The sequence below is a fragment of the Chrysemys picta genome, chromosome 1 (assembly GCF_011386835.1).
Source record: "Chrysemys picta bellii isolate R12L10 chromosome 1, ASM1138683v2, whole genome shotgun sequence".
Taxonomy (NCBI): domain Eukaryota; kingdom Metazoa; phylum Chordata; order Testudines; family Emydidae; genus Chrysemys; species Chrysemys picta.
Window position 1 is genome coordinate 163,759,403 of NC_088791.1, and position 14,681 is coordinate 163,774,083.

A 14,681-nucleotide genomic window follows, 5' to 3' on the forward strand; every position below is an offset into this window, starting at 1 on the left:
AATCTGTTTAATACTCAGTTTCAGTCTCGCTGAAGTTTCAAGAGAAAATGAGTTCAGCTGTCTCATCTAGTAGACTGTAGACCTTTATCCCTCTCAAAAATGTCATATTTGTCTGTCTCTGAAAAATCCCAGGACTGGAATAGTAGGGAGGTAAGGCTCCTGCTGGCCAGGACTGGTGACATTTTCAAAACTGCAGGCAGAAGTTCTGACTCCATCTGTAGGCTGTGCTGTCAGTCCCCTTGTCACAAACAGCCCAAATTTGCAATATGGTGCTGCAAGCCAGGAGTGCAGTGAATTGCAAGTGCTGTGTGCCAGCGGAGCTCCTATTGGAAATAATGGGAAAAGCACATGTGCATTTGAAGGCAGCATTAGGTTCCCTGGTAGGCTTCATCCACTTTTAGGTGATGGCAGTGAGTATGAATATCTATACCATTATTTGCGCATGAATCATCAGCAATGCAATTTTATTTCTTCATTCAAATGCAACTTCATTAAGACTTCTCTGAGATCTGGGTCACAGGTTGTAAAACCACTGTACAAATGGTCAGATTAACCACCAGGGCTCTGTCCCCACACCATCCTACATCAAGATCAGCCAGTGCAAGGGCACTCTAAGTCTTTGATTTATGATTTAAGAAAACAAGCATTCCGGTGAGGTTTTACCAGAGTGTCTGAAATTTTCACCCACACTTGGGTCACTGGAAATTTTCACTAGTCCTATTCTAAAATAATTTGTGCAATTATTTAAAACTCTGCAAAGAGGACTGAAAGCCTTAACAGCTTCTAATAATGAAGCTCCTAAACTACTATACCATCTTGCAATGGGCAGATACTGTTGATTCGTGTTGCTTTGTTACCCAACTAGTCCCAGCATCATGTTGTGCATGTTGTGTAAATTTAATTGTGTTAAATCTTTTATGGTAAAATGAGTCACTTGAACAGTGGATGGCAGAACTACCCTAAAGTATAGGCTGTATATGTTAAAGGGATGCCCCTGGGTTTATTGTAAGTGTTGATGTTACTGAGAAAATGGTTTGGAAGACAGCATCCTAGTTGCTTAGAATATGCAGGGTCCTTTAGTGCAGTAAAGAGAGGTGCAGGTTTTCTAACTTATCAGGACAAAATCATATTCATTGTCCTGGTGACTGGTAAAAGTCATTTTCTTGGCAGGCATGCTGATGAAGGCATATTCAGTTTCATGGTTGCTGCTGTTTAGCATGGCAGGTTTTTCCTTAAGGCTATAATTGATGGTGGCGTAGCATATCTCATTAGGATGAGTCAAGTCTGTTTCTTCAAGATTATCCTGATAATGAGAAGAGAGAGCAGTATTAAAAATCTCTTGCCCTGCCCTGCACTGAAACTGAAGACTATACAGTGAGACTCATGTGGTAGCACTGTTGCTAGCCCAGTACCACATGGCTGACAACAATATTCACCGTTGTGGCCATATCTGCAATCACTTCAGTATTGTGTAAACTGTAGTTTATTGTGTATAGGAGCATACTTGTTAACTAATGGAATGTAAAATTGCAGATCTAATATTCAGGGTCATTAAAGTTTCCCACCTTGTCTTGGGAGGCAGTAAGACAGTTACCTGTGTGCGCGCGCACACACCCACACACCAGTGTCCAGGCCAAATTCCAACTCAGGCATTTAAGTTCTTACCCTTGTAGTTGCTCCTCCAGTTTTAACTGGATACAGTGTTATTCTTTCATTCCTGCCCTAAGTAGTTGTGCAGTGTTGCTGTGCATTGGTAAAGAGCTAAATTGTGCTTCAGAAGCAGTTGCGCTTGGAAGACTATTCAAATTCTGCTTATGCATATGCAGGGATAAATTCAGAGGTGAACCCAGTCTAAACTGGTGTAACTTACACCATCTCTGTCTTAGCCTAACTTACACTTAGTCTAGGGGTCATTTAGAATAATTTAAGAGAGACGCACCCATTTACTAGCATCTAACATACACCTGACTCCTTTATACATCACCTCTGTGTTTGACCTTCTGAGTACAGGGAAGCCAAAATTAGTGCTGCTTGCAGGCTGCTGTGCAGAGGCCTGTGCTAGAAGTTATTCAAGATAACAAGAGTCTAGCTGTGCCTGTAATGCAGAACTGCTTGTACAATTCAGCAAAAGTCAAGGACAAAGACTGATTTAATCCAAACCACAAGGTCTCTTGATGCCACCCAAGGACTGGAGTGAGGTCAAATCTGGTAAACAAGAGGAGCGTCGGACTGGAAACCATGTTGGTGGTTCAGAAATTGGACCTAGCTAGTAGACAAAATAATGAAGAGATGGGTATTCCTTCCATCACTCCCTTCAGGGTTCTTAATAAAAGGATTTCAGGGGAAGAATCAAGTTGGTGGACTGGGAGGAAGGAAGGAGCAAACTTCACCATAATGACTATGATCCCCACCATCTCCTGGTACCCCCAGGTCTTTGTTGTCCTAACCAGACTGAGCCAGAGGCAGGGACCCAGATGACACTGCCACCTGCACTGGCTCTGGCTAAATCACAGACACCACCTGGAATGTGAGACTTTGGTTCCTGCTGTCCTCCCTTCCCCCATGTATCCTTTTCCTTCCCCACCTTGTTTCTTCTCTTTTCTAGCCCTCTCCTTTTGCCTTCTGTTTGATAAGTCTGGATTAGCTGGCCACGACTGCATATTTTGGAACATTTCTGTAAGCCTATGACAGAGAGCTAAAAGTAATGCCCTAAACAGACCATTGTTGGTATGAGTTTTCCAGATCTTGGAGTGGGCCTATGGGGCCTATGTTTGCTCGAGTAGTGAGAATGAAAGTAAGAGTCAGTACACAAGACAAAAGCTGCATTTTTCTCTTTGCTGTTCTTTTTTCTCCTTTGATGCGTTCATCTTGTGTGCCTTAAAGGATCGGACTTTAACGGCAACGGCTTCAGCCCTTCTCAATTAACTTCCTCTCTTTTCTCCCCAAAAGGAGTTATTTGCCCTCTTTAATTCCATCTAAGAACCTGTCAGACAGGGGATTTTTCCTTCTAAAAGCTCTATACAGGTAAAGGGAAAGGGAACAAGGGCTATTAACATGAAAGCCTTATTTAATACTTTGTATTGCAGAAAAACAGTTTGTATCTTAAATAAAAGATGAAGGTTTTTAATAGTATGGTGGTCTTGGGAGTAAGCAGGCAGAGGTCTCTGTGCTTGGAACCCCAAACCTGTTTAACTGTTTAGTGCTGTACAGCAACAGGGTCATGTTAGTAATGTTGACTCTTTGGGCCCATTAATTCTATCAAAATTAACATAACAAGGCCAAGAGACCAGAAGAGTGAAGAGAAGCAGGAAAAGCCACTAATAGGAGAACAAAAGTTGTAGGTAGAAGTATCACTTGCTCCTCCTCTGTCTATTCTGTGTGTGTGTGTGTGTGTGTGTGTGTGTGTGTGTAAGTAGATAATAGCTGAAAAAGGCTTAACTTATCCCAGGGGGAATATGTGAGGGGGTAAAATTATTCAGGGCTGGAGATAGGGTGACCAGACAGCAAGTGTGAAAAATTGGGACAGAGGTGGGGAGTAATAGGAGCCGATATAAGAAAAGGACCCTAAAATCGGGACATCTGGTCACCCTAGCTGGAGATTGCGGGGGAAAGTATTTAGTTGCAAACGAGATCTGAAATCATTAAGCAGCACTAAACATGGACCTCTATGGTGCCATTTTTAGTCATTTGTGTGACTAGAACTGTACTTAAGTAGGTCCTACTCAGGTGCTTTCTGTAGCCACCCTTTATATTATAGGGATAGAATGGTAGTTTGTTCTCCACTACGCTAATGTCTTCAAGGGGTCGTCCTCCATGTTCTCTATCAACAGGTATGAACTGAGGAATAGAACACAATCCCTGAAGGCTTTCCTAGGTTTTATACAATATTGGACACAGCAGCAGACCATCTTTGTGTTTGTACAATACCTACCATAGCAGGGTCTTGGTCCACGATGGGGGTTCCTAGGTGAGACTGCAATACAAATAATTAGTAATACATATTGGGTTTTTTAATGTAACTGTCTGACCGGATTGGACATGCTCAGTAAAGATGATTCCCTAAATTCTGCTCTATAAAATACACAGTAATGTGAGATGGACCAGTTCCTGTGTGCTTTAATCCAGCTGTTTTCTTCTCATCTGCAGGTCCTTGCCTACTGAAGGGTACAACTTCAACCCATCCTTCCCCATGACCAGAATCTAAAGACCCCCCCCCCCAACAGATCTGGTCTGTTTACTCCCCTTTTCTCCCACCTTGGGTATTAGGGAAGGATTTAGCCAGCCACTCAAAGATTCATACTTTATTCTGAAACTTGAAGGTTTAATCAAAAGCTTTCCAGCTCCAAAGCATTGCCTTAAAACTGCAGAAAAGCTTTCATTACCTTAGCGGCAGCTGGGGCACTTCTGTGAGCCTGTGCTGGAGAGAGAAAAGCAAAACATGTAAATTTCAAGCCTTTGGCACAGACACATCATGGAGGCAGGAGAGTCAAAAGTGTGAGAGACTGGCTATCAAAGGGACAAGGAGAACTCTGTTCTATACCAGGACTCTGACCGATACAGACCTTGCTTCATCAACACAATCCCTGGAAAACTACCAATCAGTGTGAAACTGACCGTGGAAATAGAATAGAAACTCGTCACAGACGGCTGAATAAAATCCACATGTATAAGCAGTTTTAGTTACCATTTTCTGAGCTTAGTGTGGACTTCAGGCTTCTCTCGCTGCATTATAAAACACAGCTCCATGCCTTTTGATACTTTTCCTTTTGTTTTTGACTGGGCAGGCTCAGAGACTGCCTGTGATAGAGATAGGGATCCTCTGTCCTTTCCTAGCTCAGTGACTCTCTGTAGTTGATATTGCATAATCTTGTCATCCTCCGTCACACAAGATTGTTCCTTTTGACTATATAGTTTTATCCTGCCTGTGTTTGTGTAGTAAATATGGATCTAAGCATGGTGGTGTATGGGATGTTCTACATGGCAGTGAGCACAGTGGTTTGGTGGACTGTGTGGAGAGTTCATCTCGTTGACTGTTTCTGTTCCAATTGTTAATGTAGAAATGGGGAATTGTCAACATTGTCCTTATCGACTGACTTATACTTCAATACATGTGGTTTGTTTTCTTCTTCTTAGGCTTGCTAGAACTATTTGCTGTTTCTGTAAACTTGGAAAGCCAAACTTTCAGTTTTGGGCACCTAAAATATACATCAAGTCTAGTATAAGTCAGTACAGTATTAAGGCACTGAAAACAGGTATTTAGGCTCTAGTGTGCATCTTTGAATGGCTTGCTAAATCCTTGGTAGGACAGGCTAATGTTTTCTTTCTGATCTCCTAATACTGTACTCACCTTGGTGCCTAAATGTGGATATCTTCCTCCTTCGAAATTTGGTTTCACGGTGTTTTATCAATACAATATTTTGCACTTTAGCAGCACCTTCCATCAAAAGATCTCAAACACTTCAGTAATATTACTATTAGTACATACTTGCTGAGCACCAAATTGGTGTTGCCAGTGCACAGAATTAAGTGGAGACATAATTTCTGCCATCAGCAATTAGTCTAAATAAAGCAGTAAGTATTCCAGTGCATTTGCAGTGGGGAAAGATCATGCCTCTTTAAAAGAAAAGGTAATAGATTTCAGGTAAGTCATGTAACCTCACTATGTGTCAGAGGGAAACGGTGGCAGAGTCTGAGCTGAAACTCAGATGATCTGACTCATGTTCTAGCCACTAGACAATTCTTCCCCTTTTCTGCATTTCAGTTATGAAAAATGTTACTCAGAGACCTGCTAGTCCATGAATCCTCAATTGATTTTGATTCTTAGAGGTTTTGACCATGAGACTTTTGTCCAAACCTAAAATTCAGGGTATCTCATCCAAAGCTCTTTTTTTAATTGCACCTTTAACCATGTATTCTTTTTCAGGATCTGAAACTTAACTTAGGTGCCCTTAAAAGTTAGCCCAGCTTAAATAAAAGGTTTTCATAACACCATGAGTCATCAACACTGTGAATTTTGTCCTGTTATTCTAAAAGACTTGCACAATTCTAAATGTGTTCACATGCTGACATGCATATGCTCAGGCACATACTTAAAGTGCCAAAGCACTTTATCATTAGCACTTGTGACTTGATACAAGGGCCTGAACACATTTCCAAAAGCACAAGCACGGTGCTGTACTTGTTGATATAGACAGTCTGAGTGGGCATGCTCATATAGTTGCACAAGAACACTGCTACATACATGACCTAATGCAGTAAACACCCTCTCTTTCATGATACCTGGCAATCTGGAATTCTTCCTTGATTATCGTGTGTGGTCTTGGAGGCCTTAAAATTCCACCTCTCATGTAAAGTGACTTCCCTAAGTTCACAGTGAATTTCCATAAAATTGATACTCCCTTCCTGCAATGGTATTTCAAGGCTAGAGTGTAACTGTTAGTGCAAATGGGCCGAAGCCACCATTGTTGTAAATGGTAGATACTCTTTGGGTATAAATTTGTCAGTGAACAGGAACAAAGTAATTTAACTTGCATTCCATGGACATACCAAACCAAGGGTAACTGAAAAATCAAGGTGACTGAGGAGGGTTTATGATAGAGCCAGCAGTCTTCCAGCTTTATCTTATCTTCTGTTGCTAGCTGTTTGTGCTACATGTGCTTCATAAATTACACTCATTTTACATACCCGTGCAATCCCAAATAAATTCAGGCTATGCTACTTTATCTCTCACAACTAGAATGAAAGCATAACTGCCAGTTAAATTGTGGGCCTGGCATAATGCTGACAGTTGTAGGCTGTGGGCACTTGATACCAGGTGTTCCAAGACAAGTACAAATTCTACAACAAAAGTCAACATGAAAACAGCCCTGAATATCCTGCATGTTGTTACTGTTTCTTTAGCGTCTACATTAGTGTGGGGGGGTGCCGACCTAATAGCGAATAGCGTAGCTGAAGTCAGCGTATCTTAGGTCGATTTACCTGGCCGTGAAGATGGCAGCAAGTCGGCCGCTGCCGCTCCCCCATCGATTCCGCTTCCACCTCTCGCCGCGGTGGGAGTTCCGGAGTCGACGGCAGAGTGATTGGGGATTGATTTTGTCGCATCTACACTAGACACGATAAATCGATCCCTGATAGATCGATCACTACCCGCCGATCCGGCGTGTGAGTCTGGCGATTGGTCTATGGACTGTGGCAAAGGGGGAGTATATTCCCCATCTGTGTTGAGTGCTTGTGCATGGACCTGTAGCCTGACTGGGACATGAAATGCCTGAAAGTTTTCCCCTATGTGTCATACTTAATTATGAGAATTCTGGGATACCATGTTGACAAAGGCACTGCACTGCAAATGGCTAAATGCTTCTTCCAGTGTCAGTACCATTAGGAATGGCTAGCCCTGTCTGAGAGGGGAAATCCTGTGGGAGCCACAGCCATGTTTTGCTTACTGTGCTGGTGTGGACGTCTCCTCCTCCTCCTCCAGTAGGCAAATGATTCTCTGCTGGAAAATAGAAATAAAGGGAGGCATATTAAGCTTAGTAGTGATGAGAGAGATGGTCAAGAAATGTTGTTGGATAGACTTTTGACAGTTTCAGTGAGAATTTCAGTCTTGCTTAAAAAAACCCCAAAATTAAATTTTCCACTGGGGAAAATTAAAATGTCTCTCTGTCTGCTTGCCTGGAAGGCTGTAGCCAATTTCACTTTGCCACAGAAAGTGACAAAAGCTTTTCCTGAAGGATGCTAAGGGAGAGTGTTCGGGTGTCGTCCGTCCCCCCACTCCACCCCCCGCCGCAGCTCTGAGGAAATGAGCCAGAACACAGAGGCCCAGGTTCCGGTGAGAGAGAGAGAGAGAGAGAGACATGAGACTTGTCCCAGAAATTGATTCCCTTTTTTCATCCAGTTCTAGCTGATGGTCCCCCACAGCATTTACTTTCTCCAGCCAGCTGCACACAACCTGCAGGGATGGCCTGCTCTCTTCTCCCCAAGATAGGTTGAAGTGGGTTATCTTCCCCAGCTTCTCCTCAGTCTTGCTTCCCCACCCCTTGCCCTCACTCTGTGAGTGTACCTCCTGATGCATGGAACTGTTAGGAAGAGAGGGCAGAAGGCACAAGCCATGGCTCCTTGTCTATGGTGGGCTTGACAAGGGAGGAAATGGGCACTAATCCTGGGCCCCCGGGTGGTAGTGTTGAATGGCCACAACAGAAGGAGCTGAGAGCCAATCATGCCTGCCTATAGTGGCAAGTAGGCAGAGGAAGAAATTAGGAGATGGCAGATTCCAATCACATTTCATGGTTGCTGAAACCTGCTGGCTTATCCCCACCTGGTAGCAACTCTGTGTTAGAGTAAAGTCCAGAACTCCCTGGAGATTTGTAGCAACGACACACAGCTCTGGGCTCCTGGAGGTAATCTGCTCCAAGTTCTAATTAGTGAGAAATAGCTCTAGAAAGTTGGTGGTGGCAGCAGGCATTTAAATTGAGGATGCGGGAGAAATGCAAAAGGTGCTATAAGGGCTGATTGTTGCCCTGAAATGGGAGAAGGCTGGAAGACACAAGTCAATGACAGCCCAGCCCTAGTGGCTGTAAAGGGAAGTGTACCATCCCTTTTGATATAATTCTCAAGCACTGTATAATTTATTTATTTTATTTCCTAGAACTGGAAGGGACCTTGAAGGTCATCGAGTCCAGCCCCCTGCCTTCACTAGCAGGACCAAGTACTGATTTTGCCCCAGAACCCTAAGTGGCCCCCTCAAGGATTGAACTCACAACCCTGGGTTTAGCAAGTTAATGCTCAAACCACTGAGCTATCCTTCCCCCCAATCCAAGTGCTAATTATTGTTAGTCCTAATTAATAGCATTAAAACAGAGTCCTGCATTTTTAGGCACCTAAACATCTTTGAAATCTTTCCCCAAAGCTGTTTTAAATTTGGTGTAAAGAAGCTGCTTGTAGGACTAGTGCTCTGTCCCACAAACCTCCCAGAGACTGTTACAGATGCAGGAAGTGGCTGAGTCAAAAATAGAAATGTACAGCTTACGAATCATCTTGATGAGGACAAAAGGCCAAATATGGGGTGAGGAGAGAATGAAAAGCTGAAAATAGAGTCAAGAAACATAATAGTGGAGAGCTGCGGTGGGCCAGTGGATTAATAACAGGATGTGAAATCTTTCAGCTCTAGGTTACCATTTCCCTGCTTCCAGCATTTGTTGGTACTGTTAGGGTTCCCTCCCCACTCTGAACTCTGGGGTACAGTTGTGGGGACCTGCATGAAAGACCCTCTAAGCTTATTTCTACCAGCTTAGGTTAAAAACTTCCCCAAAGCACAAATTCTTCCTTGCCCTTGGAACGGTATCGCTGCCACCACCAAGTGAGTTAGACAAAGATTTAGGAAAAGGACCACTTGGAGTTCCTGTTTCCCCCAAATATCCCCCCAAGCCTCTTCATCTCCTTTCCTGGGGAGGCTTGAGAATAATATACTAACCAAATAGGTAAACAAGGTGAGCACAGACTGGACCCTTGGGTTTTTAGGACACTAAAACCCAATCAGGTTTTTAAAAGCAGAACTTTATTATAAAGAAAAAAAGTAAAAGAAGCACCTCTTTAAAATCAGGATGGAAAGTTATTTTACAGGGTACTAAGATTTAAAACACAGAGTATTTCCCTCTAGGCAAAACTTCAAAGTTACAAAAAACAGGAATTAACCTCCCTCTTAGCATAGGGAAAATTCACAAGCTAAACCAAAAGATAAGCTAACACATTTTCTTGCTATTACTTACAATTTTTGTAATCTTGGATGCTTATTTTAGGCAGGGTTTTAGGAGATGGTTTTTCCTGCCCTGGTCCCTCTCTGTCCCAAAAAACAACAACAAAAAGAGCACAAACAAAACCTCCCCCCCCCACAGATTTAAAAGTATTTTTTCCCCTTATTGGTCCTTTTTGTTTAGGTGCCAACCAAGTTATTTAAGCTTTTTAACCCCTTACAGGTAAAACAGGGATTTTATGCTACCTTTAGCTGTATGTTTATAACAGGTGCTGAAGAGAATGTTACTCTGGTAACTTTACTGTGGCTTGGGTGAAATGAGTTCCTGATCGCATTGTAATTCTTAGCCAATGTACATCTCAAAAACCACAGTTGGTACTGATTGGCACCCACTTCAGTCATCACAGCAATGATGCCAAGGACTGAATCGACTTAAATAAATGCCCCTTTCATTCCTAAATGGGGGCTTCCTTGGTCAGGGTGGCAGCACATTGATGGGTAGGGTTGCAGCTGTGTGGAACATTTAGCCTGCTGCTACAAGGTGCAGACCTATTGAACATAATTTTTTTAAAGGGCCCTGGTGTGTCAGCTGCTCTTCTGGTTAATGATGATTAAAAGTTTCAGGATAGTGGAGTTCATTATGGAGTTACCCACCTAGCATTTTTCATTTCCTCTATGAGATCAACTTTCCCAAGGTCCTGAAAATGTATTCTCTTTGCTCCTGGCCAGCACTTTAGAACAGGAAACATAGAGGCAGCTCCACAGACTCCTTCCAAAAAAATTACACAATGCTGAGTGAATGTTGGGACAGGGCACAAAGATATGTCTACACAGCAACTAGACACACGTGGCTGGCCAGTGTTAACTGACTTGGGCATGGGCTGCTTCATTGCTGTGTAGGCTATAGGGCTCGGGCTGGAGCCCAGGGTCTACACAGCAATGAAACAGCCCCTCAGCTCAAGTCCACAAGCCAGAGTTGGTTGGTTTTTCTTCGCTGTGTAGAAGCACCCTAGGTGTTTAGTGGGGTCAGTATAGACTTGATGATGTACTGGAAGGAGTATCAGACCTTGCCAGGAGTGCATGACTGTTCATGTCCACAGGCTGATGACCTGTAAAGACACACAAACCCTAATCCTAGTACAGTTACTGAGATAATTCTGTAGCCCAAATGGCAGCTATTTGTGCTTTCAGAACAGAGGAGCTTTAGTTCTACTTTGATTCCTTTTGACGACCATGAAATGCATGCAGCCAGGCAACGTCCTGCCAAGTAGGATGAATTTCAGCAAAGCTCTAGATCTTTACCATAATAAGGAGTATTAATATGTTTATTCAAGACTTGTGTAATTCAAGACTGGCATCAGACATTCTCATTGTTGCGAGTTGTCACTCTAGTCTTTGCGGTGATGAGAGAACTTGTGATGGATCAAATAGATGTGGATTTGTCAGCATGCAGGAGGTTAAGATGGACAAAAATTATCAGAATCAGGATCCTTCCTGCCATGTGAAAACAACCTGACCAGCCTTGACAGTCAAGCTGAGTCAAGTCAGGTGGTAATAACAGCTGTTATAAGTTGTGCTATGAAATCATTAAATACAATCTGTAATGGGCAACAGAGAGCATATACATCTAATGTCCTTCCTATATTTCCTTCATCCAGCACTTCTTCACCAGAAGAAGAGACTGGTACGGGGAAGGAAGCAGGCGTGAACTGAGATGCAGAGCTGCATTTGGGGTTTAACCGCTTCTCTGCTGGAGCCTCTTCCTCGCACCTCGTGTGGGACTGACTTAAATGGATGGTTTCATTGGCTGTATCATTAGACAGTGCAAATGTCTGCATTGGCATTAGGTTTGCCCACATTTTTCTGATTGAATGCTTCTTGAAAGCATGTGTGTAAAATTTTTGAGTGCCTAAGTCCCATTTTCAAAAGTGATTTAGGCACTTATGTGCCTAAGTAAGCATTGAAAGTCAATAGGGTTTCAGTTTTTAAGTGCCTAAGTCATTTTTGAAGATGGCGCTCTTAAAAATTTTATCCTGTTTTTAACACTGGAGTTAGACAGGTGTAGTACGGTTATCATTTCTTCCAGTCCTCTCATTATTCAGGCTAGGTCTACACTACCCGCCTGAATCGGCGGGTAGAAATCGACCTCTCAGGGATCGATTTATTGCGTCCCGTTGGGACGCGACAATCGATCCCCGAATCGGCGCTCTTACTCCACCAGCGGAGGTGGGAGTAAGCGCCGTCGACAGAAAGCCGCAGAAGTCGATTTTGCCGCTGTCCTCACAGCGGGGTAAGTCGGCTGCGATACGTCGAATTCAGCTACGCTATTCACGTAGCTGAATTTGCGTATCTTAAATCGACTCCCCCCTGTAGTGTAGATGTACCCTCAGAGTAGTAACCAAGTGCTTTGTCCAAAAGGTTGAATTTTGGTTTGTAGATTTTGATGGCAATAACAGAGGAGCTCATTTGGCTTTCCTAAGGCATAAGCTGACCCTGAGCCATCAGCCATCAGAGCATTCTGAGGTAATCTATTTTTGATCCACTAAAACCACAGGTAAAAAACCACCATGCAAAGCCTTTTTCCTCTTAAAAACTGCTTCTGTCAGTTCATGCCAACATATGTATCACAGAGGAAACCACACGTCTGCCCCCTACATCTTGTTTTCTGATAGCACCTGCCACCTTCTGTGTGGCATATGAAAACAAAGAACAAGAAGCCTGGCTAAAAAGATAATAGCCATTGTGGTAAATGGGAATGGCTTTGAGGAAGTTCATGTCTGAGAATCGACTTCTAACATTTAGAAGACTGGCATATCCCAGCCTGTGACCCTGATAAATGGCTAAGTTCAGAAAATGCAAATTGTGGACAGTGGCTAGCAAGGCCAGAATAGTGAAATGCAGTGTATTGCCAAGTACAATGGAAGTCCTAAAATGCCCCAATCCAGTGTAGTTTGCAGACAGTAGTTCTCATAGGGCAAACCTCTCTTTGTTAAGTTAAAAATAATTACTTCCATGAAGAAGATTCCACTGTCTCCAAAAGTTATTTGGGTGACTGAATGCACTGCTAGATTGACACCGTACACACCATTGTAATAATGTTTTGAATAAAATATATCTTGTGAGGTATCATTTGAAAACTAATAACTCACTGATCAATAATCTGATGAAATGTGTGTAGCAACATTATATGTAAAGTTATGAATTCCCCCTGAGTAATGTTGGTAGCACATGTTCAAATCTACGAAGCCCCAATTAGGTAGGACTGGTCAAGCAGGTCTTAAACAAAGGAATGTGTGTGTACCCCAATTTACGTACAACTGGCAAACAAGGTCCTTGAAACAGCAAGAGGGAACAAGGCAAAACTGCATTTTAGCAAACAGCATGAAACCTCTTTCATGATGAGACACCCCACACACCGCATGTCTCCTTGCTTTATCTAAGGGGTAACCCTCAGGAAAATGCATCTTAAAGGGTGACAGAACTATACAAGTGAGGGGGCAAAACCACCCCATGTTATATCTCCCTGTCCATTTCTCTCTCTTTTCCACCTAAGAAGACAAAAGACACAGACTATGGACGTTGGGAGCAAATCCTGCCCTGAAACTTGCTCAGCAATGGTAAGAATGTTACCTTGAACCAAGTCTAGTTTGTGAAGTTTAGAAAGTGTTTCATCTCTTGTAACCATTTCTGACTTTAACACTTTAATACTTGTACTCACTTAAAATCTATCTCTTTATAATGAGCTTGTTTTATTCTTTAATTAAATAAGAATTATCCAGTGTTGTCTTTAAACCAAATGGTGTGAGTAGCAGACTGTTGTATGTTGATCCCCTTAGAGGGGCAATGGACCTAATGTATCTGAACTGCCCAGGAGAGGGCTGGACATTGCGGAACACACATTCGGGGAGGAAAATCGGGACTGGGAGTGTGTTGGGGACACCATGCAAGTAGCAACCAAGGCTACTGGAAACCAGAGTATGGCTGGTGTTTGGTAACCGGCTGCTGGGGTCAGAGTTGCTGGACCAGGGCTGTGGCTGTATATAGCATGTGGCCTGCACGCTGCTTGGCTGTCTATGAGCGGCCCAGGTGGCAGCTACTGCAGCAAAGCATTGTGAGGCACTGCAGGTTGCCGGCAGGGGCGAAATAGCCCCTCGCTGGTCTGGATTGCACCCCGGAATGTCATAGGGTGACTATTTCTACTTTTATTGAATGAAATCTGTATCTCTATAGTACTGTGGGGAACAGCCCCTTGAGAGAGTTTTCTTGGTGGTACCATAGCTACAGATATCCTATGGAACAGGGGCACGTTGGGATGTGATAAATTCTAGAAATATCCCACGAGTTCATCTGCCAGAGCTAGAAGAGGAACATCTAAGACCCTTTCCCATCTCTTTGTGACATCAGCTGGGAATTTTGGCTCTGAATGGGCATCACACTTTTTAGAAACCATTACCCCCCATTCCCTCCCCGGCAGAACTGGACCTGCAACTTGTTGGTGCTAGACATACATCTACTAGGCATGCCCTATGAGAAATGAGGTGATTTTAAATAGAGTACTTCTCTGACTTGATATACTCAAGGGATCCCAAGAATCTTAAACAGCCAGTGTAACATCTTTTCTTCTGTTTGCAGAGCTGGATAGGAGACAGGACTGAGACTCAAGAGCTGGGTTTTCATAAATTTTTAAGGTTCGAAGGGACCATTGTGATCATCTAGTCTGACCTCTTTTCCTGGCTCTGCAACTGACTTGTGTGACCCCAGACCAGTCACTTGAACTGTGCCTCATTTTCCCCATCTGTAAAATGGAGTGATACTTACCAAGTCAGTGAAGTGCTTTGAGAGCTACGGATGAAGAGCTTTATATTATAATGAGGTAATTTCCTGTCTTTAAAGATATTGAGTATAATTTTACTTGGCCTTGATTAGCAGATCA

General features: G+C 43.1%; 1 protein-coding gene across 2 annotated transcripts in view; it reads left to right on the forward strand.

Moving 5' to 3' along the window:
- Positions 1-1,297: 1,297 nt before the first annotated feature.
- Positions 1,298-14,681, forward strand: part of LOC101935494 (OX-2 membrane glycoprotein) — a 32,030-nt gene continuing 18,646 nt past the window's right edge. For both annotated transcript variants that reach the window (XM_065588881.1, XM_065588883.1), the window contains exon 1: positions 1,298-14,621. The gene's annotated coding sequence lies outside the window, so the exon portion shown is untranslated. The remainder of the gene's footprint in view (positions 14,622-14,681) is intronic.